The sequence below is a fragment of the Vulpes vulpes genome, chromosome 7, assembly GCF_048418805.1.
Source record: "Vulpes vulpes isolate BD-2025 chromosome 7, VulVul3, whole genome shotgun sequence".
Lineage (NCBI taxonomy): Eukaryota > Metazoa > Chordata > Mammalia > Carnivora > Canidae > Vulpes > Vulpes vulpes.
Window position 1 is genome coordinate 16,059,703 of NC_132786.1, and position 22,422 is coordinate 16,082,124.

General features: G+C 54.2%; 1 protein-coding gene across 1 annotated transcript in view; it reads left to right on the forward strand.

Moving 5' to 3' along the window:
* The window catches only part of LOC140599525 (uncharacterized), a 476,056-nt gene that overhangs the window by 215,152 nt on the left and 238,482 nt on the right, over positions 1-22,422 (forward strand). Inside the window, exons 8-9 of the mRNA XM_072762680.1 lie at positions 4,004-4,131; positions 16,781-16,857. The gene's annotated coding sequence lies outside the window, so the exon portion shown is untranslated. The remainder of the gene's footprint in view (positions 1-4,003; positions 4,132-16,780; positions 16,858-22,422) is intronic.

Consider the following 22,422-nt stretch of genomic DNA (forward strand, 5'->3'; position numbering starts at 1 on the left):
TGTTGTGCAGCACACGAGGCCCCTGTGCCTGACCCCGGGAGGGGGGGCAGGGATGCGCTCCTTCAAAACCTAACTGCAGAGCGATAGACATAGTACAGTGAGCCCCGTGTCCCTTTGGGGAAAAGTCTCCCAACTCACCAGGACCATGCTCCAGCCTTGGAGAAGGTAGGAAAGGACGTCAGGCCAATGGGGCCTCCTGGGAGCACCAGTTAGGAGAAAGCATAGCACAGTGCAAACTACTGGAGACCACGTGCGATGAGACACGATGTGTCTCTTTTTCAAAAGTTTTTATGGGCAGCCCGGGTGGCTCAGTGGTTTAGCACTGCCTTCAGCCCAGGGCGTGATCCTGGGGACCCAGGATCCAGTCCCACATCAGGCTCCCTGCATGGAGCCTGCTTCTCCCTCTGCTTGTGTCTCTGCCTCTCTCTCTCTGTCTCTCGTGAATAAATAAATAAAATCTTTAAAAAGAAAGCATTATAAAAAAGTTATTATTTATTCTCGAGACACGGGGGTGGGGGCAGACCCACAGACAGAGGTAGAAGCAGTCCCCATGCAGAGAGCCCGAGGTGGGACTTGATCCCGGGTCTCCAGCATCAGGGCCTGGGCAGAAGGCAGGCGCTAAACCACTGGGCGACCAGGCATCCCCTGAAGGCTCTATTCTGATATTCCTACAATTCTGTGCACAGGGACTCTGCATGCATCTGGCCCAGGCAGGGGCAGGGCCATGGGGGCACGTTTGGGGAGGAGGGGAATCCAGACTCCTGTCACAGCAGAAGTCTAGGGGGTAGCGCAGGGGAGCAGAGGCTGGCTTCTGGGACCCGGGGCCCTTCCTACTGCATCGGGGCCCTGGGTGTCGGGTGGCCCCAGCCGCTGCACTCACCTTGAACTCTTGCAGGCCTCCGTAAGATGTGTTGGGCTCCTTCCAGATCACCACCAGGGTGTCGGGGATGTCCTCTTCCTCCTGCCTCTGCCGCCTCCCGTTGTCCCATGTGCAGCTCTGTATGTCCCGTGTGGAGCTCTGTATGTCCCGTGTGGAGCTCTGTATGTCCTGTGTGGAGCTCTGTATGTCCCGTGTGGAGCTCTGTAAAGACAGTGTGGGGCAGCCAGGCAGGAGGCCTCAGCGCCCGGTCTGGCCGCCTCGGTCGGGCCGCACACCCAGCTGACTCCATTGCAGACACACCACATCACAGTGGGCACACACCTCCCCCAAGGAGAGCAAAGGGATGCGGATGCAGGGCCTTGGGTTAACTCCGAGTCGGGTAAGAGGGCACCTCAGGAATCCTGTTTCCACCCTGCCCACCGTGACCTCAGGGTGACCCTGAAGGGATCACCGGGGAACCTGCTGCCCTGCACGGTCCTCCATCCTGGATGCGACCTCCCCACACATCCCTGGTTCCCTGAAGAGGAGGGGATGGGGCTGCCCCGGATGGCTGGCACAGGTGGCCTGGCCTGGCCTGGCCTGCTCTGTATTACCCTACGGCGCCTCCTGAAAAACTCCCTGAGGCGTTGAGTTTGACGGTGGCACCAACGTCTCCAGCATTCGAAGCAGCCGCATCCCTGGGGTTCCTGGGGTTCGTCGGAACTGGGATAGTGATTAGGGAACATCTTTCAGTAGCAGAAGTCTCCTGAAAGTGAGCCTGAGGTGGGGCTGCACTAGAATGTGGGGGCCCGGGTGCAGGGTTCCAAGTTCTGTTGGCCTCTGTTGTGAAAGAAGTGACCTCACTGCCTCGGACCCCCTCCCTGAGTCCACTCCTGGAGGAAGCTTCAGGAGCAGCGCTCAGGGCTCCCAATGCCCCCCCCCCGCCCGCGCGCAATGGGCTGTGTGCACACAGTGACACAAGCGCACCCCTCTCCACAGACCCCAGGGAAGGGCTGTGTGCAGCCAGGGCCCCAGCCTGGAAACGCACCTGGGGTCAGACACAACTTTCCATTCTTCCCAGGTTTCCACCCCAGAGAAGCCGTTGTGCCCATCGGGGATGGCCTGCCTTGTCTGTGGGTTAGGGATTATCCTAGCAGGTGCTTCCTCCAGACGTCCCCAGGCCACTGTGGTATCATATCTATGATATTCGGGGCGGGTGTCCCATGCAGGAAATACCTCCCACCACGTTCTTCCTTGGTGTGTACATGCGTCCAGGCCCACAAGGTCCCTGTGTGCACACTCGTGGGCACCGGTACCCTCATTCTGGAGGCCCAGAAGATGACAGTCCCACAGGGGCAGGGATGGGGAATAGCCTCCCAAGATCCTAGGCTCCTGAATCCAAGGCAAACCCTACAGTAGGTGTGGGAGTCTTGGCGTAGAAGGTGTGAGGCCGTCCTTATCCTGAAACCCTGCAGCCCCGGGCTGATCGCTGGGAGAACGTCCTGACGCCCAGGACACGGGTGAGGCTTGGCGGTGGCGTCTCGTGCCATCCCTGTGCCCCAGGCCTGCGGACAGGGGACGTTGGGAGAGGGCTCCCTGTCCTTGGCCTGCCTGGGCGTCCTGGCCTGCCTGCCCACTGGGGACGATGGGGACGGTGGGGCAAGAGCCCGGAGAGAGCCCAGGGCTGCCTGCTGGCAGGAGGCTTGGCGAGCATGGCTGAGGAACGCAGGCCAGCTGACTCCCAGGGGCCCGGCCCTCGGCTCCCCCGGGGGGGCGTCTGCCTCCGGCCATCTGGCTCCGGCTCCCCAACACCAGCAGAGGACAGGACGCCACCGGCCCGACCTTCCCGCGGGAAACCCGGGAGCTCCTTTCCACAGGCAGGGAGCCCAGCAGGGTCCTAACAGGTGGCTGCCACGGTCCCCTGGAGGCTGAGTGGTCAGAACCGGACGTCCCTGCGGCCAGCTTGCAGTCCACGGGGGAGCCCCAGGAGGCCGGGCAGGCGCCCTGTCCTCTGACATGGGACGTGGGTGGGGTTACAGGAGGCGGGAGCTGAGGGCTCTCACGGTGAATTCTCAGGTCAACCTGTGGCACGGGAGAACACCAGGAGGGGTCGGTCCTTCTGGGCAGGCGGAGGGCAGCATGAGCAGAAGCCGGGGGATGTGCTCTCAGTGGGGCTGCAGTCGCCCGTGGGCCCAGGGCACCCGCGACACTCCCCGTGTGACCACGGCCACGCTTCTTACTGCTTGTGTTCATTCTGGAAAAGGTCATCGTTTTTCGTGAAGTTTGCGACTTCCGTTAACGTGTAGCGGGCTTGCTGTCCCCTCTGAACGAACGCGTGAATGCGTTTTGGAGAGCGTCTCCGTCGTATCTCGTGGTCACACCCGTGGACCTGAGCCACTCGCGGGAAGGAGTTTTGTGAGGCCGTCTGCTATTTTAGGGACGTAGAGGGGAGTTTTACGGAAGTGTCCGAGGATGATCACAGCCGAGAGCGGCGGGTCAGCGTGTGACAGGTGCTAGGAAGTCTGCCCCCGGGCGACGGCGAGGTGGGCGCGACACTCTTACTGTTGCAAAGTGCCAGAGTGGCAGTTCTGAGATGACCCTGGGTGGCGAGGTCAGGGTGCAGACCCTGGTGCGTCCCTTGCAGCTCGGGCCCCGGCAGGTGACTCTTCATGGACAGCCGCCCACACATCCCGTGGAGGCCAGCCGCGAGGACTCAGGTGTGTGCACCTGCCCTTCAGGGGCTGGTGTCGGGGGTGTCTGGCACCATGCACAGGGGCCAGCAGGTGATGGTCTGAGGTGGTGGTCAGGAGGGGAGCAGTGCTGGTCCCCCTGGAAGAGAGAGCTGGCTCCAGGCTGGGGCTGTGTGGGTGTGCCAGCTGGGCCGCGGGGCGGGCAGGGTGGGGCCCTTGCGTGGGAGCCGGGCTGAGTGCAGGTGTAGGGCCGGGTGAGTGCCCCAGGGTGACCCTAACCACGGCCCTGGGGGCCGCTCACCTTCCTGAGGCTGCCCTGGGCTCCCAGGGGTCCCCTGCCTGTCGTGCTGCACGCTCTGTGGTCTCTGGCACCTGGTGGTGAAAGTGCAGGTGCCCAGGCCCCGGGCGGGTCACTAACCTGGGATTTCTCCTGTCGCCCCCCCTCCCCCTCCAGGAGAACCACTGTCGCCACATGAAGATCCTCGGCGACTGTTATTACTGCGTGTCCGGCCTCACCCAGCCGAAGACCAACCATGCCCACTGCTGCGTGGAGATGGGCCTGCACATGATCGATACCATCACGTGAGTGCCCCGCGGCGACCGTCCCCGTGGCGACCGCCCCCGCGCTGTCCCGTCCACTCTCCGAGAGCCAGGCCGCATGGCGAGGCGCGTGTGCCTCTGGGACCCCCTCCTCTGCATTTTGCTGGGATGGCATTTCTTCAACCGTGGCCATCCAGGGCATTGTCGGGATGGCGTTAGTGGGGCGGGAAGAAATACGCTTTGTCGCGTAGCCTGGCCGGGCATCCAGGGAGTCAGCCGGGTTCCGCTTGAAGGAATTGCCCGTGCTCAGCCTTGCGCGCCTTGGCATCCAGGTGTCCCGTGCCGAGGGGCCTTCGAGGGAACAGGTGCGCGTCGCCTGGACACCGCGGGCCGGCCGTGTCCACTTCTCAGCCAGCCTATCTCGTCCCATCAGGCAGCAGGATGAAGAGTTAGGGACCCTTGGTCGGGGTAGGAACGGCGTGGGGCTGGGAGGCTGCGCTGGTGGCTGTAGCACCCCTGTGCCCACGTCTCAGCAGCTCAGAGGGGTGGGTGCAGCCCCGCAGGGCGGGCTTAATTCACAGGGAGCGCTGTCAGCATCCACACTCGGAGCTGAGAAGTGGCGGCAGCAGCGTTGTCTGGGGAAGAAGAAAGGGGAGAGAGAGAGATGCAAACGAGGAGGCTCCGAAGCGTGGACGGGTGTGGAGGTGCGGCGTCCCGGAGCCGGGCAGCGCCCTCGGGGACAGGGTGGGGGCTCTGTGGGCAGTGGGTCCCTGTGCCAGTGGTGGCGGGTCTGCGCCCGCACCAGGGTTGGGGGCGGGAGAGGCCCCGGTGAGGCCAGCGTGCATCCAGACACTGGAGCCTCTGCCCTCGAGGGGGAGCTGCGCTGGGGCAGGTGGGCAGGGCCAGGCAGGAAGCACAGGTGCGTCTCCCAGAGGGTTCGGAGGCTCCCCCTGGCGACGGCGTCTTCTTGTGTCCCCGGCCACGTCCCAGCCATCAGAGCGCCGGGCACCACGTGCCACGAATCCGCCTGCGGTTCACATCGCTTCCTTTGTCAGCATGTGATGTACACCCCGTCACGCGTCACCCCTCGTGTCACAGCCCGTGCTGTCTTATGTGACGTCGCATGGGGCTCACGTCCAGCCGCTCTCAGGTCGCGGCAACATCAGTGTGGAGCATGGCCTGGGGTCACGTCCTGTGTCGTTCTGGGACCTCCTGGGCCAAAGTGAGGTTGTGCAGGGGGAGGTGCGGGGAGGCAGGTGTCCACTCCCCCGTCAGCCGGTCAGGGGCGTGTCCCCAGCAGGGCCTGGCCAGGCTGCCGCCAACGGCTCGTGCCGTAGATGTCCCTGAGGGGGGTGACACCGGCCGCCCCTGCTGGGGGCCTCCTGGGGGGACCTGGTGCCCCTGCCGCCCCCAGGTCTCCTTGGGGGGAGAGGCGCCCGGAGGCGTGCTTGGGACGCCTGGCTGCTCTCGCGGGCTCTGGGCTGCCCTGGTGCGCCCCACCTTCGCTGCACTTGGGCGGCCTCGGAGGGATTTCTGTGACCGTCTCTTGGCTGCCCCAGCCCGGAGTTCTGCACCTCCCCTCGGCGTGGCTGCTGCTGTGCCATGTGGAGAGGTGGATCGGCCACCTGTCTGCCCCTTCTCCGTTTACTTGGGGTGGTGGGGGCCCCTTGGCTGTGTCTCCTGTCCGCTGAGGCTGAGCTCCAGGTTCCCCGACCCTGTCGGCCCTGAGACCCCGCCTTGGCTTCGGAGGCCGCCCACCCCGGGGCCAGTGGGCATCTTCCTTGGCCTCCAGGGCTGCCGTCTGGGTCGGCTCCGGATCCCCAGAGGCTTCCATGGCCTCCTGAGATTCCGGGGCCCGGTCTCTGTCTCCACAAACTGGGAGCATGGGCTGGGCGCCGTCCCAGTTGTGGACAGGGGCAAGGGCCACCAAAGCCACAGTTCGGAGCCGGCCTCCTGCCCACGATGAGCCCCTCTTCCCTTCTCTGGGGGCCCCAGAGCAGGGTGCCGCCTGTGTGCGTCTGCCGCATGGTGGGCCTCACGCAGGGACGGGCTCCTGGGGGGCCACTCCTGGCCTGCCGGTGGCCTCCCTCACCTGCCGCACCGCCCCCGTCTGACACAGAAACGTGCACAAACGTGTGTATTTGTGTTTAGCCTGGAACTCTGTTAGCACGAACCTTGCCCGAGAAGAAGCGAGGAGCAGTGGCCAGGGCGGGTGTCTGTCCTCTGGCCGGGCTGTGTGCTGCTGTGCGTTGGGCTCGCGGCACCCGGGGAGGACGGCGGCTTCCTTCTGGGCAGGGCCTGTCAGTCTTCTCCCTCGGAGCCCCGAAGGCGCAGCATCCCCGAGGCCCCGCCGCGGCCCGGATGGCTAGAGTGAGCTGTGGGCGACCGGCAGGAAGGTGGTGCTTGCAGACGCCCCTCTCCAGGCCGCGGAGCAGTCGGCTCCAGCTGGGGGTCCTTGGCACACGGGGGAGACCCAGAGCCGGGGGCTGGTTTGGGCCGGTTGTAGGATTCTTAGACCATCTGCTGCAGACCCTGTGTGCGGTTCCAGGGTGCTCAGGGTCAGGGGATGCTGCTCCCTCGCCCTGAGGGTGTTGCCTCTCTGGCAGTACACCCAGTCGGGGTGCAAACGCGAGAGTCCCTGGACTTGTGAGCTCAGGACAGGCGTGTGAGGGGCTGGGTGTTTGCTGCCCCTGCATGAACATGGTCACGGTGATGGACGGCCTCTCCTCAAGGGCAGGTGGGTGCAGGCCCTGGCCGCCAGGGTTCTGAGCTCTCCTGAGGCTAGGGGGTGGTGGGGGGGGGTGGCGGGAGGACATGTGTGTTCCTGGTGCAGCGGGTGGGGGCGATCTTGTGCTCCACTCCATGGGAGGCAGGTTCGCGTCGGAGTAACAGGCGGGAACGTTGGCACACTCTGTGTTCAAGACCGTGCAGGGCACTGATGTGGAAGCAGAGGCCCAGGGCTCCCTCCTTGTGGGGTGGGTGACGCTGCTGGGTTTGGGGGCTCTCCAGTCGGGCCGGCACTCGTCCTCTGCTGGGTCCCCATCAGCCGGAGCCTCAGTGCCCCCCTCCACGGCTCCTCTGCCCCGGCCCCTGAGGCTGCAGAGCGTCGGGTCGCACAGCCACCAGCAAGCGGGTGCCGCTGTGGTGCCAAGGAGACGTTAGCCGGACACGCTTTGCCCCGGCTCTGGTGTTTGGGGTTAGGTCTCCGTGAGACCTTCCCTGACGCGCCTTTTACTGAGAAGTGAGTGTCTCGGTGACTGCATCTGTTGGCAGATGTTTGAGGCAGAGCTTTCCAGAGCAGGTGAGGGTGTGTGGGTTGTGGGATTTGGTGGGCGGCTGGCTGGGGTGCTGCGTGCCGCAAGTGGGTCCCCGCCTCCCCGTCCCTGGGCCCCTTCCTGGCTGCAGAGGCGGAAATGTTAAAAACGCTCAAATGGACCGTGTCCTGCTTTTCTCATTCAGGTTTCTCTGTCTTCCTTTCTGTTTGCAAATTTCCAAACAAAAAAACAAAACAATTAAAAATAACCCAACCCAAATTTTAACCTCATTTTGTTTGTCTTGGGGCCTCTCGTTGGAGGTTGGGAAACGAGTGATAAAGTTAAAATTGAGAGAAACTACGTTCATCACGTGTAAAAGTCAATAGGTATCGAGGACACATCCATTCAGACTCCCAAGTAACCCGTGGTGGCACGCGGACTTCTGGACGTGCACCGGGCGCCCCGGACCCGACGCGAAACACTGGTTCTGGGGGCTGGGCCCTCGGTGGGCACAAGGGGGCGCGATGATTGGCGCCCCGCCACAGAAGGCTGGGCCAAGGGGGACGTGGTCCTCACGGGCTGGGGGAGGGGGTTCCTGCAAGGGCAACTGGCACCCAAAGGCCCTGGAGATGGGCCCTGGGGGATGGAGGTGAGGGCCTGGGAGGACTCCCTGGAGGCTGCGTCTCAGCTGGGCCAAGTCGTACTAGGAAGAAGGTGGGCGCACAGGAATCAACCGCAATTTTGAAGCAGGAGGGAGGTTGGTCTCTGAGCTCACGGGCCCCCTGCTGTGCTGGGCGGGTGGGGGTCTGCCCCGGGCTGGGCGCTGGTGGGTTTGGCTCCAGGGTGGCGGCCTGGTGGCCCTGCATGTCTGTGGTTTTCCTTGGGGAGACTTGCTAACCACGCGGCCACCTTGTCCTGGGCCATTGCTTGGCCTCCTGGTGTGGTTGGGCTTTGCCGCTCATGTGGAAGGCCCATTGGACACACCTGCCATGGGGGCCACCTGTGGACAGACCAGGGTGGCAGAGGGGCTGGTCACCTGGCTCAGTGCTCCCTCTGGCAACTGACTGTGCCCATGCATCCCAGAGCCGGGCGGGGACCCCATGCTCCCACCTGTCCGTGCTCCCTCACGGGTATACACGAGGGCCCAGCTCATGCCCATGACCTGTTTCTTGCAGGTCAGTGGCCGAGGCCACTGAGGTGGACCTGAGCATGCATGTGGCGCTGCACACCGGCAGGATCCTCTGCGCACGTGTGCGTGCGCGTGTCTGTACCCGAGTACATAGGTGGTCTGCGCACCCGTCCGTATGCCGGGGAACAGCATAGCCTAATTATTCTTTTCTGCGTAACCGCACTGAGGTTAAAACCGCTCTCTTCACGCTTCATTCCTGTAAAGTATGTGGTTCGGTGGTTTCCAGTGTATTTACCGACTTGGGCCACCGTCGTAATGGTCAGTGTTAGAGCATCTTCACGTTCCCAGAGAGCCCTGTCCCCAGCAGCGGTCACTCCCTATGTCTGCCGCTCCATCCCCGTGGATGCGTGCTTCTGCTCACTGCTCATTGCCCATCCCATGTCTACTCTGGGCAGCCCACGCCCCCGAGTCCTGGGGAGACCCCTTATCTGAGAGGCTCGCTGCCCGGTGCCGTCTTCACCGTGCACCTGGATTCTGGGTTCTGGGTGGGCAGAGGCCCTGGAATGCTGAGCCCTCTGGACCCCTGTCCAAGGGGCTGGGATCCCCTGGGGGGCGGGTGTACAGTGTTGGCTTGAGTCTCCCTGCAGACCGGGGAACGCACCCGATGCTGGCTCTGTCCCACAAGGGACTTGAGCTGCCACTGTCATCCCACGTGAGGGCCCGACCACAGCCTGGATTGGGTGGGTCAGGGGTAGGACCCTCAGCTCACCTGAGATCGGCTGGTCTAGGCCCACTTCAGGCGCCCCGAGGCAGGCCACCAGACAAGACTCAGGGCCTTCAGCTAAGGGACTCGGCCGGCCCTCTGTGACCGTGCCGGGAGGGGCCCAGCCGCGTTCTCCCCGGGCCTGCTGATGCTCTGCCCTGGCCAAGCCCGGCGGTGTCAGGTCGGAGCCGCTTCCAGACAGGCGGCCGCATACGTGGGCTCCCAGAAGGGAGACCCGACCGCTGCTGTTTGCCACAGCCTCAACAGGTGATGGAGCACAGCGTCTCTCGTGGGCTGTGCCAGGAGACTCAGGGGACCCTTGTCTGGCTGCGGCTGGCTGTCCAGGGGCACGGGGCTGGCTGGTCCCTAGAGGTGCCCATCCCGCGGTCAGCTGGCCCGTCTGGTTTCAGGTCTTTCGTTGCGATTAGCTACTCAGCTTGAGGAGAGCAGTCAGGGTGTGCTGGAGAGTCGGGTTGGCCTGGCGTGTGCGCATCTGGCTTCCGGCTTGTTCACCAGGCACCTGCCATGCGGCCAGCGCCACAGACAGAGGCTGCGGTGCCCCGTCTGGGTTGGCAGGCGCTCTCTTCGGTGTCCCTTTAGATGTTGTAAGCCCAGTGTTTGGGCCTGCCCTGGGGTTCCCCACTGACAACATCCCAGGCCCCCACCTCTTGGTGAATTTTCCGGGGAGCTCAGTGGCAGGGAGACCCTCCACGTGTCAGTGGGAAGGGGTGCCTACATGCGACGCACTGACATATTTTCCCAAGGAAAGGCCACCTCACCTTCCTGTAAACCCAGCAAAACAAGGACATTTCTCAACTTTTCCCGCTTGCCCTGTGGGTCCGTAAGCCTGTCATGCGGACATCACGGTGTCTCATGCCGTTGTGGAACGGTCAGGCCAGGCCTGGGGGCTAATTATTTACAGATCCCGGGTGGTCACAGGAGCCTGCATGCTTGAGCTTCCTCCTCGTCTGTGGCCACCGCAATGCCTGTGTGCCAGAGCCGTGTTTCCTTTGGATTCCGCAGACAATCGGGACGCCGACCTCAGTTTGGATGATAGTAGGGCAACTTGTTCCTGCACAGGGAATGCCTGTCTCGGGAGGGTGATTCCCATCGGTGGTGGCGCCATAGTGGCGGGACTCGGAGGGAAGGTGGCCCGGCGTGGGCCTGCCTGTCACGCGGGTACGGTTCTGTGCGTTGTTGGATTCGCTTTGCCAAAACGTGGTAAGGGGATTTGCGTCGGCGCTCATGAATAATGTAGTTCTCTCATTGTCTTTCATTCATTCATTCATTCATTCATTCATTTATTTCTGTAAATTTATTTTTTATTGGTGTTCAGTTTGCCAACATATAGGTTGTTCTCTCATTTTCTAGGCCAGACAAGGCTTTGAGGTCAGAGCGAAGCAGGCCTCACCAGTGGGGACCTGTTCCTTCCTTTGCGGGTTTCTGGAAGAGTTTGTAGAATTGGTACCATTTCTTCCTCAGACGTTCAGGGTAGTGAAGCTCTTCGGTTTGGATTTGTATGTCTGTCTTTAGAGTAGGAAGGTTTTAACTAAAATGAGCTTCTCTAAAGATAAAGGGCCATAAGGCTTTCCTTCTTTTTTTTCTTTTTTGAGGTAGCTTTGGGAATTTATGTCATTGCCTGAACGTTGATTTTACTATTCCCTTCTTACCCACTTTACCATTTGTAGGATTTGTGGTGACATCTCCTCTCTCCTGATGTAGGATTGTGTAGACTCTTTTTTTTTTTTAATCAATGTGACTAGAAGTTGATACATTTTATTGATCTCAAGAAATAGCTTTTGGTCTTTTTGCCTTTCTCTGTTATTTTGAGTTTCCAATTTCATTGAATTCTACTCTGATTTTTATTTTCTTCTGATAACTTTGGGGTTAATTTCCTCATGTTCTCTAGTTTCTCAGGATGATTTGTGCTTTCTCTAACTCAGGGGTTTTAGTGTACATTTTCCTCCAAGTCCTGCTTAATTTACAAATTTTGACATTAAATGTCATTTCATTATCCTTTGGCTCAGAGATCTTTGTTGCTGTTGTTATTGTTCTTCTTCTTTCTTCTTTCTTCTTTCTTCTTTCTTCTTTCTTCTTCCCAAGAGTTATGAAGACATACATTCTTTTGTTGAAAATTTCCCAGGGATCTTTCTGTTACTGACTTCTCCTTAGTTATACTGTGGTCAGAGATTATACCTTGAATTCTTTTAGATTTCTTGAGAAAGAGGGGCACGTGGGTGGCTCGGTTAAGCTGCTGAACTGATTCTTGAGAATTCTATCATCCCTGTCCAATTTTGTGGCTGTTGGATGCTGTGGGTTTTTAAAATTTATTTTAATATTTTAATTTGTTATTTTTTTCGATGGGGTGTTTCATGAATGCCAATGAGGCCACCCTGGCCGAGGATGCTCATAGGTCTTCTATGCCGTAATGGACTTTATGCCCAAATATTCTACCAATTTTTGAGAGAATGAGGTTGAAATCTCCCGTTGTACCCGTAGGCAGAATTTTGTGCGGTTCTACCAATTTTTCCTTCATGTATTTTGGCAATTCATTGTTAGGTGCATAATAAATGTTTAGGATGAGGATGTCCTCTTGGTAAGTTGAATCCTTTGTCCCCTTTATTACTATGGAAAGAGCTGCTTTTCCCAGGTAATGTCCTTGGCTCTGCAGTATACTTTACATGATATTATATAGGTAATCCTGCTCCCTTTATATATTTTTCATCATTTTACTTTTAACTTATTTATATATTTTTACCTAAGGTGGGTTTCTCATAAGCAAAACGCAATTGGACCAATATACAATTGGACCTTGCCTTCTTATCCAACTTATAAATCTCTGCTTTTTAAATTGAGCTGTTCAGACCATTTATAAGTAATATGATTATTGATGCATTGGATTTTAATCTTTTATCTTGCTGTCTCCTATTTGTCATGTCTACCCATCTGTTCTTTGTGGTTTTTTTCCTCTTTTTCTGCCTGCTTTGGATTAAATATTTTTGTTATTCTATTAAAATATATAACAGCATTTAATGTTCCATGTATAATGAGTATTGATTACTTTATTAATAGTAGTAATTCATTTGTCTCTCTTGCTCTCCCTCTTTTTTTTTCCCTTCCCCTTTTTGTTAGCTGCATTCTTTGTTGTATTATTACTTTAGGTTTCAAGTTTTTATATAAATTCGATGGCTAACATATAGCTATTATTACTTTCAAGGGTAGTATTTAGTGATCCATCACTTACACATAATGCTCAGTGCTCATCACAGGTGCCCTCCTTAATACCCACTCCCTCTCTCCCCTCGCCTCAGCAACTGTCAGCATGTTCTCTGGAGCTAAGAATCTGTTTCCTGGTGTGCATCTCTCTCTTTTCTCTCCCTGTGTTCATCTGTTTCATTTCTTAAATTCCATACATGAGTGAAATTATATGGTGTTTGTCTTTCTCTGACTGACTTATTTCACGTAGCATAATACGCTCTAGCTCCAACCAGGATGTTGCAAATGGCAAGATTTCATTCTTTTTTGATGGCCAAGTGGTATTCCATTGTATATATAGACCACATCTTTTTTGTTTTTGTTTTTACGTTTGTTTTTATTAAAATTCGATTTTCCACCATATGGTATAACATCCAGTGGCCGTCCAACCACGTGCCCTCCTCAGTCACCCAGTTACCCCATCCCCCCACCCACCTCCCCTTCTGCAACCCTTTGTTTGTTTCCCAGAGTTAGGAATCTCTCAGGGTTTGTCTCCCTATCTAATTTATCTCGCTCAGTTCCCCTCCTTTTCCTTATAATCCCTTTCACTATTTCTTACATTCCACATATGAGTGAAACCATATGATGATTGTCTTTCTGCAGTTGACTTTTTCACTCATCATAATACCTTCCAGTTCCTGGAGGGTATTATGCTGAGTGCAGTAAGTCAATCGGAGGAGGACAAACCGTGTATGTCCTTATTCATTTGGGGAATATAAATAATAGTGAAAGGGAATATATAGGAAGGGAGAAGAAATGTGTGGGAAATATCAGGAAGGGAGACAGAACATAAAGACTCCTAACTCTGGGAAACGAACTAGGGGTGGTGGACGGGGAGGAGGGCGTGGGGTGGCGTGAATGGGTAACAGGGACTGAGGGTATACTTGACTGGATGAGCACTGGGTGTTATTCTGTATATTGGTAAACTGAACACCAATAAAAATTAATTTATTTAAAAAAAATAAAAATAATAAAAAAAAATACCTTCCAGTTCCATCCACATCGAAGCAAATGGTGGGTATTTGTCCTTTCTGATGGCTTAGTAATATTCCATTGTATAAATATACATTCTTTATCCATTCATCTGTTGAAGAACATCTCGGCTCCTTCCACAGTGTGGCTATTGTGGACATTGCTGCTATAAACATTGGGGTGCAGGTGTCCCGGCGTTTCACCACATCTGTATATTTGGGGTAAATCCCCAGCAGTGCACTTGCTGGGCCGTAGGGTAGCTGTATTTTTAACTTCTTGGGGAGCCTCCACACAGTTTTCCAGAGTGGCTGCACCAGTTCACGTTCCCACCAACAGTGCAGGAGGGTCCCCCTTTCTCTACATCCTCTCCAACGTGTGTTGTTTCCTGTCTTGTTAATTTTCACCATTCTCACTGGGGTGAGAACACATCTTTATCCTTGCACATTGATAAATTTTTAGGCTCTCTTGGTAGTTTGGCTATTGTTGATGATGCTGCTATAAACATCAGGGGGCATATACCCCTTCGAATCAGTATTTTTGTATCTTTTGGGTAAATACCTAGTAGTGCATTTGCTGGATCTTAGGGTAGTTCTATTTTAACTCTTTGAGGAAACTCCATACTGTTTTCCAGAGTGGCTGTACCAGTTTTCATTCGCACCAGCAATGAAAGAGGGTTCTCCTTTCTTTACCTACTCACCGACACTTGGTGCTTCTTGTGTTGTTAATTTTGGCCATTCTGACAGGTGTGAGATGATGTCTCATCATGGTTTGATTTGTATTTCCCTGATGATGAGTGATGTTGAATATCTTGTCATGTGTCTGTTGGCCATCTGTGTGGCTTATTTGGAAAAATGTCTATTCGTGTCTTCTGCCTATTTCCTAGCTGGATTATTTGTGTTTTTGGGTGTTGAGTTTGATAAGTTCTCTATAGATTTTGGATCCTAACCCTTTATCAGGTATGTCATTTGTAATCCTCTTGTCCCATTCTGTAGGCTGCCTTTTCGTTTCATTGATTGTTTCCTTCATTGTGCAGAAGATTTTTATCTTGATGAAGTCCCAGTAGTTCACTTTCAGCTTTGTTTCCCTTTCCTCTGGAGACACGTCTAGGAAGAAATTACTATGGCCAATATCAGGGAGGTTACTCTGTGTGTCTTCTGGGATTTTTATGGTTTCGAATTTCTTTTGAATAAATTAATTGGTCTGTAGTATGTAAGAAAGTGGTCCAGTTTCATTCTTCTGCATGTGGCTGTCCAGTTTTCCTTACACCATTTGTTGAAGAGGCAGTCTTTTTTTTCCCATCGGATATTGTCTCTTGCTTTGTTAAGGATTAGTTGACCATAGAGTTGAGGATCCATTTCTGGGCTCTCAATTCTGTTCCGCTGAACTGTGTGTCTGTTTTTGTGCCAGTACCATAGTGTGTGGATCACAGCTTTGTAATACAGCTTGAAGTCCAGAATCGTGATGCCTCCCACTTTGCTTTCTTTTTCAAGATTGCTTTAGCTATTTGGGCTTTTTTGTGGTTCCATACAAATTTGGGGATTGTTTGTTCTAGCCCTGTGAAAAGGGCTGGTGGTATTTTGATACGAATTACATGACATGTGTGGATTGCTTTGGGTAGTATAGATATTTTAACCGTATGTGTTCTTCAAATCCATGAGCATGGAATCTTTTCCATTCTCTGGTGTTCGCTTCAATTTCTTTCCTGAGTGTTTTATAGCTTTAGGAGTATAGACCTTCTACCTCTTTGGTTAGGTTTATTGCTGGGGGCGGGCCTGTCTGTGGCAGCTCTGTGGGGGGCGTGGCCAGGGCGTGGCCGTGGCGTGGCCAGAGCTTCCATGGCCAGAGCTGCCTGGCCAAGTTTTGGATGGGCGTTGCCTGTGTTCTCCCCCAGGGTTTTGATGGAATCTCATCTCACATTTACGTCTTTCATCCATTTTGAGTTTATCTTTGTGTCTGGTGTGAGTCAGTGGTCCAGTTTCCCTCCTCTGCCTGTGGCTGTCCAGCGTTTCCAGTGGCATTTATGGAAGAGACTTGTCTTTTTTCCAGTGGATGGTCTCTCCTGCTTGGTCGAATATATGGTCTTGACCATCGAGTTGAGGGTCCACTTCTGGATTCCTCTTCTGTTCCATTGGTGGCTGTGTCTGTTTTTCTGCCTGTACCATACTGTCTTGGATTGCACAGCTTTGCAACGCAACCCGAAATCCGGCATTGTGCTGCCCCCCGCTGTGGTTTTCTTGGCTACCGTTCCTGTGGCCATTCGGGGTCCTTTCTGATTCCACACAAATCTTCAGATGATGTGTTCCAGCTCTCTGAAGAGAGTCCGTGGTATTTTTGATAGGGATTGCGTTCTTTGTGTAAATTGCCCACGTTGACGTTTCCCAATATTCATTCTTCGGATCCATGAGCATGGAATAGTTTGCCATCTCTTTGTCTTCCTCAGTCTCTTTCAGACGTGTTCTGTCGTTTTTCGGGTTGAGATCCTTTACCTGTTTGGTTAGGTTTATTCCTAGGTAGCTCATGTTTTTGGGTGCCATGGTAAATGGGGTCGACTCCTTATTTCTCTTTCTTCAGTCTCATCGTTAGTTCACCACTGCTGAACTCATTTCTGGGTCTGGACTGCAGCCAGCCTTGGGTGGCTAAAATCTCCTCAATGCTGGGTTAATCAGGACATCTGGCCCTCCTTCTGCCTTGTCCTCCACTGTCTTCCCCATGATCTACGCTATTCCCCTCTGAGTCTCAAATCAGAGCAGCCTTCAGTGCCCCCACTTATCTTAATCAGATGAGAATAATGGGAGAGATGACGTATTTGAAGAAGCCTTGCGGGAACAATTGCAAATAGCAATAGAAAGGCCACTGACTTCTGGGCATTGATTTTGTACCCTGCCACACTGCCGAATTTCCTGTATGAGTTCTAGCAGTCTTGGGGTGGAGTCTTTTGGGTTTTCTAGGTGTACGGTATCATGTCATCTGCGAAGAGGGAGAGTTTGACTTGTTCTAGGCCGATTTGAATGCCTTTTAGTTCTTTTTGTTGCCTGATTGCTGAGGCTACGACGTCTAGTGTTATGTTGAATAGCAGTGGTGAGAGTGGACATCCCTGTCTCGTTCCTGATCTTCTTCGTGGAAAGGCTCTCAGCGTTTCCCTCTTGGGAATGATAATTTGCTGTGGGCTTTTCTTAGACTGCTTTGAAGATGCTGAGGAACGTTCCCTCTATTTCTATACTCTGAAGCGTTTGGATCAGGAATGGATGCCGTATTTTGTCAAAAGCTTTCTCTGCATCTCTTGAGAGGATCATCTGGTTCTTGTTTTTTCTCTTGCAGATCTGATCAGTCACATGGAGTGTTTGCCGAGTGTTGAACCAGCCTTGCGTCCCGGGGATAAATGCCACCTGGTCACTGTGAGTAACTTCTCAATGTACCGTTGGATCCTATTGGCTCATATCTTGTTGAGAATGTTTGCATCCGTGTTCATCGGGGACATTGGTCTGTAATTCTCCTTTTTTGGTGGGGTCTCTGTCTGCTTTTGGACTTAAGGTGATGCTGGCCTCATAGAACGAGTTTGGAAGTATTCCATTTCTTTCTATCTTTCAGAACAGCTTTAGTAGAATAGGTACAGTTTCTTCTTTCAATGTTTGATAGCATTCCCCAGGGAAGCCATCTGGCCCTGGACTTTTGCGTCTTGGGAGGTGTCTGATGATGACTACTTCAGTTTCCTCCCGGGTTATCAGCCTGTTCCGGGTTTCTATTTCTTTCTGTTCCAGTTTTGGTAGTTTGTGGTTTTCCAGAAATGTATCTGTTTCTTCTAGATTGCATAATTTATTGGCGTATAGCTGCTGATAATAAGTTTTTTTAAATCGTTTGTATTTCTTTGGTGTTGGTGGTGATCTCTCTTTTCTCACTCATGATTTTATTAATTTGAGTCCTTTATGCTTTTTTTCTAGAGTCACCAGTAGCTTTATAATAGTGCTTCTGTATTGGGTTTCTGACATTGAATTGTAATCCAGAGGTTGTAACTCTGTGGGAGAGAGGAATGTTTCTGATTCTTTCTTTTGAGGTGAGTTGTTCCTTCTAGTCATTTTGCTCAGTGTGGAGTACACAAAAACAAATTATACTGGAAAAAGGAGCAGAAGAGAAAAAAAAGAAAAAATAAAAAAGAATAAAAAAAGGGGGTGGGGAAACAACAGAAACAAACAGGAAAGAAAAAACAAGGGGGGAGTATCCTCTGATTCTATATACTGTAAATCCCTCAACTTCTCCTAGAACTTTCCAGTGCTGCTTGGTCAATACTTGGCTTCCCCTGTCCTTCCAGCTGGTCTTCTGGGGGTAGGGGCCTGCTGTGCTGATTCTCAGGTGTGTGCTGCTGGGGGAGCTGCCCCGCCCCCTGCCAGGTGCCAGGCTCAGTGGGTGCTGTTTATCCAGTGAGGCCCCTGCTCAGTCGCAGGCACAGGGGACACGAGGAGGAACAGCCACACTGGTGGCGGCCAGCTGTCCAGCCCTAGAGTCAGCTCCCACAGTAACTACCACAGCTCCCAGGCCGCAGGGGCCTGGATGCTCCGGGGATGGGGGGCGCCGATTCGACCAGCTCAGGGCCGCCCAGTGATAGGAGCGTCCTTGCTTTCCTGTGCCCTCCCGGCCTCTGCCTGTCCTGGGGGGAGCACCAGATCTTGGGCTGTGTCCCCCAGTGCCCTGGGCTCTGGGGCCTGTGACACTGAATGGACCTAAAGTACCACGATGTATAATTTAAAAGCATCAGAGTAAATTTTCTGCCGTTAACTTATCTTTTATTACAAATAAAATTCATAAGCCATTATAGAGGTTAAAGAAAAACAAAATATGGAAACAGCGCAATGATGGGGAGGGAAGCCTCCGTTGGGCTGCAGCTATCACGAGCCCTGCGGTAGGAGCTGAGGTGGCTCCTGAGGTGGTTCAGGGGGTTGCTCAGGGGTCAAAACCAGTTGCTCCAGAGGCAGGTGGCGGCCCTGGCACTTTGGGGACCCTGACTGCAGGCGCCAGGGCCTACTCCTCCACCGGGTGGCTGAGGGTGCAGGTGGCTCCTCATCAGGGTGGGGAATCATAGGTGCCAAAACCATGTGCATTGACTTGAACTCAGCAGCCGGCATCTCAGCTTGGGCCAAGCCCTCACCTCCAGCAGCCGGGACTGGCTCGGTCACCTCAGGCCCTGAAGGTGCCGCAGGCCACACAGTCGGAGCTGGGGTGGGCTCCTGAGGTGGGTTAGGGTGTTGCTCTGGGGCCGAAGCTGTAGACCCAAGAAGACAAAGTATCATCACCAGGACGGACTTTCCACATCCCTCCCAAATCAAGGACACTCTTCCCACCGCTCAGCGTGTGTGAGTGCAGAAGCCCTAGGAGGTCTCCCCAGACTGCAGCCCGTGGGGATGGGGTGTGAGCCTACCCACTGCTCCTGGCCCAGCTGCACGGAGGTTGGGTCTGTGTGGCCCACCCTGTCCCAAGCTCGGCCACCCCCAGTCCTCCTCATCCTCATCGTCTAATTCCACGAGCTCCAGGTAGCTGAATCGTTCCAGGTAACGCTGGGCCCAGTTTTCCAGGTCTGAGCCTGGCATGTTGAGCCCCATGAATTCCAGCAGCTTCCTCAGGGAGAGAAATTCTGGTGGCTGATGAAAATCCTCCTGATATACTTCAGCCAGATGTCCACAATGCAGGAGATGGCCCTGGGGAGGGACAGGTGGGCAGAGGCGTCAGAAGACAGGGCTCCCTCACACCAAGGTGTCCCGGGGAAGCCCTGCAGGAATGGGGCCCCAGGCCTTCCGCTCAGGGCTGTCGGAGGCCAGTGCTGCCCCTTGTCCACCTGCCACCTGGCGGTCCTGCCTGCCACAGGCCTGCTCACTGAGGAGGGGCTGGCACGAAGCCTCTGTGCATGGGAGCCCATGACTAGTGGTGTGACCATCACTGTCTTCCCTGGGGAAGCGTGACTCCCTCCTCAGCCTGGCTCCCTGCCCACTTGCCCCTTGAATCCACTGGCAGGCGTCCGGGGAAGGGGGGCGTCTGGCCTGTCATTGCCCTCACTGCACACACTGTCGCTCTGGGAATGTCCAAGTGGGGAGGGCTTGGGCTCTGTGTCTTGCCAGGCCTTGCCAGGAGCCGCCCGGTACTGCCGCCTTCCCTCCTGTGGCTCTGTGCTGCCTCACTCACGAGGGGCCCCCAGGGATTGTCCTTCCACTGACTGTAATCTCCCAAAGGGCAGGGGCCGTCTGGTCCGTGAGCCCTCACTGGCTCTCCTGAGCACCTGCTGTGCACCTGGGTCCAGGTGCCACCAGATTAGTGAGTGCGATGCTCCCCACACCCTCTGCTCTGGGTCCCAGGTGGGGGGAGACAGAGGGCTTTGAAAAGGGCAGGTGTGAAGAAGGACTTCATTAGGGCTCCCAGTGCTCTCCCACAAAGCCCGCACCCCATCCACAGCTCTCATTTCCTCTTTTCTCAAAGGACACATTAAACCTTACCCTGTCACAGGAATTGCAGATGTGTGGGGTGAGGGTCCAGCAGCCCCTCCAGGCCACAGCCCCCTCGCTGCCCTCTTGGGAGAAGGAAGGCCCTCCTGCATGAGCCAGAGCTCACTCACACTTTGCACTGCTCCGGGGATCCCACGATGTCATCATTCAGATATTTGTTGCATCCATATCTAGAGGAGGGCGGGGGGCATCACATGAAAGTTCCTGTGGACACGACCTCTCCTCATAGGTGCTGTCACCCTCTGACCCTTGACTAGTCCGGAGCCCTGGGGGGCCATCCGAACTGTGGGTGGGACCACGGGCAGCCCCTGGAGAAGCGCCTGCACCTGCTGGGTCCTCCTGAATGCTTGAGGAATGAAAGGGCTCTGGCCAGGCCCCTGGCCGACATCCGAGTGGGCCTGGGCATCCCGGTGTCCCCGGGGTCCCCTACTCTGGTTGCCCCAGGACACAGACCCCAGATGGACTCTCAAACCTCCCTTTCCATGGGAAAACAGGCCAGCTCAAACCCTGGTGATGGTGGGGACGTGGCACAGGCTTCGTCATGGGGAAAGAATGACGGCTGATGAGCACAATCACAGCCCCTCTAGCCGAATTGCCACAGGCCAGGCCCCCGGGGGCTGCCCTACAGGACCCCCTAGGCCCCGTGTGACTCTGCTCCAGTCGGAGGAGCAGCCCGAGGGGCTGGGAAGTTCAGGAACATTCCCAAGACTCCCAACCAGTAGGTGGCCCATCCCCTGGGCTGTGGAGGGTCAGGGTGCTCACTTTGCAAACAGCAGGTCCAGGACCACTTCGGTGGTGCCAAATTCAATATATGTTTCCATAAATTCAAAAATGGTCCAAGCACAGCAAGGCAGGCACCAGTTCTTCTACCTCCTGCTGCAGCCGCTCCCTCCGGCTGGGGGTGGTCGGGCAGATCCGATTCCTTCTCAGGGCTGAGGCCCTTTCAGCCTGAGGTGGGACAGAGGGGACGTGCAGCCTGCACTGTAGCCTCCAGACCACCTGGGAGTTGGAGCGCAGGCCAAAGCCCCAGCTCTCAGTGGCTGCGGGGGGGGGGTGGGTGGAGGGCAGGAGTGCCCTCAGCAGGAACTCGGGGCTTGATGCCTGCGGCTCAGTCACTTAGCATCTGACTCGGTTGTGGCTCAGGTCATGGTCTCAGCATCCTGAGATCCCACCCCTGGCAGGCTCTGCGCTTGGGGCATAGTGTGCTTGAGGAGCCTGTGTCTCCCTCTTCTGCTCCCTGCTCTCTGCCTGTCTCTTAAACAAACTATCCAATAAAGAAATAATCTTAGAGGATAAATTTTCAAAAAAATTTGGATCAATACAAGGACCTAGTGGGAAAGGTTAGTGTCCCAGGTCCCTTGTCAGCTGAGTTTTGGCAGCACCTCCCTGCATTAACGGCTTCACCCCTTGTCAAACCCCAAATCTTAAAACTTCTCTGTCATATTTTTAAAAATATTTTATTTATTTATTCATGAGAGACACACACAGAGAGAGGCAAAGACACAGGGAGAGGGAGAAGCAGGCTCCACAGAGGGAGCCCGACGTGGGACTCGATCCCTGGACTCAGGGATCACGACCTGAGCCAAAGGCAGTGGCTCAACCGCTCAGCCACCCAGGCATCCCATCTGCCATATTTTTTAAAATAAAATTATTAGAGAAGGGATGAGCTTGGATATAGGGCAGACAAAGCTGTACAAAATAAAAGAGAACTTTTGAAAATACACCAAGGTAAGTTCTCACATCCAACTAAATGTTTTGATATTTTACATGTCTCCTCCCACTACATCTTTATAAAAGCAAGCAACATTGATAATCCTTCATCTCAATTGTAAATTGACTCCCTGTCAAAGCATTTTGAAAAAATACAAGAACTTTCATAGTGGTGACATAGAATATCAAATGTCAAGTTGAATTTGAACACTATGTGCCTCGTAAGTGGAACTTCACAACAATATTCTAGGCTTGATTATTTATTAAGGGAACTTAGGATCCCATATAAGGCTAATGTTCTGGTCATTGCCCTACAAGTCATCACTACGCTAATGTCCCTTTTTGCTCCAAAGTACATTTCAATGTGTGTGTGTGTGTGTGTGTGCATGCATATGTGTGTATGTATGTTAATACATAATTTTAAAAATCCAGTCAACCCTTAATTTACTTTTCATGATGATGTTAAATTAAAATGAAAGGAATGTGGTCTGTTCTTGACTCTTTCAATGCATTGCTATTTCATAGTTCCTAACACATTAATTGTACTCAAATGAGCTTCCCACATTACTTAAGAGGGCAAATATTTGGATCCAGATCACCTTAAAAATTTGCAAAATTTATAAAGGATATATAAAGCTTGTTAAAATAATTTGTAAATTATTATATTTCATAAAAATACAAATTCCAAAATAATAAAATAGGCTTGAAACTAGAAAATAGTAAAGAAACTTTTGTCTGCCTTGATACTTAGAGAACATCAAGCCT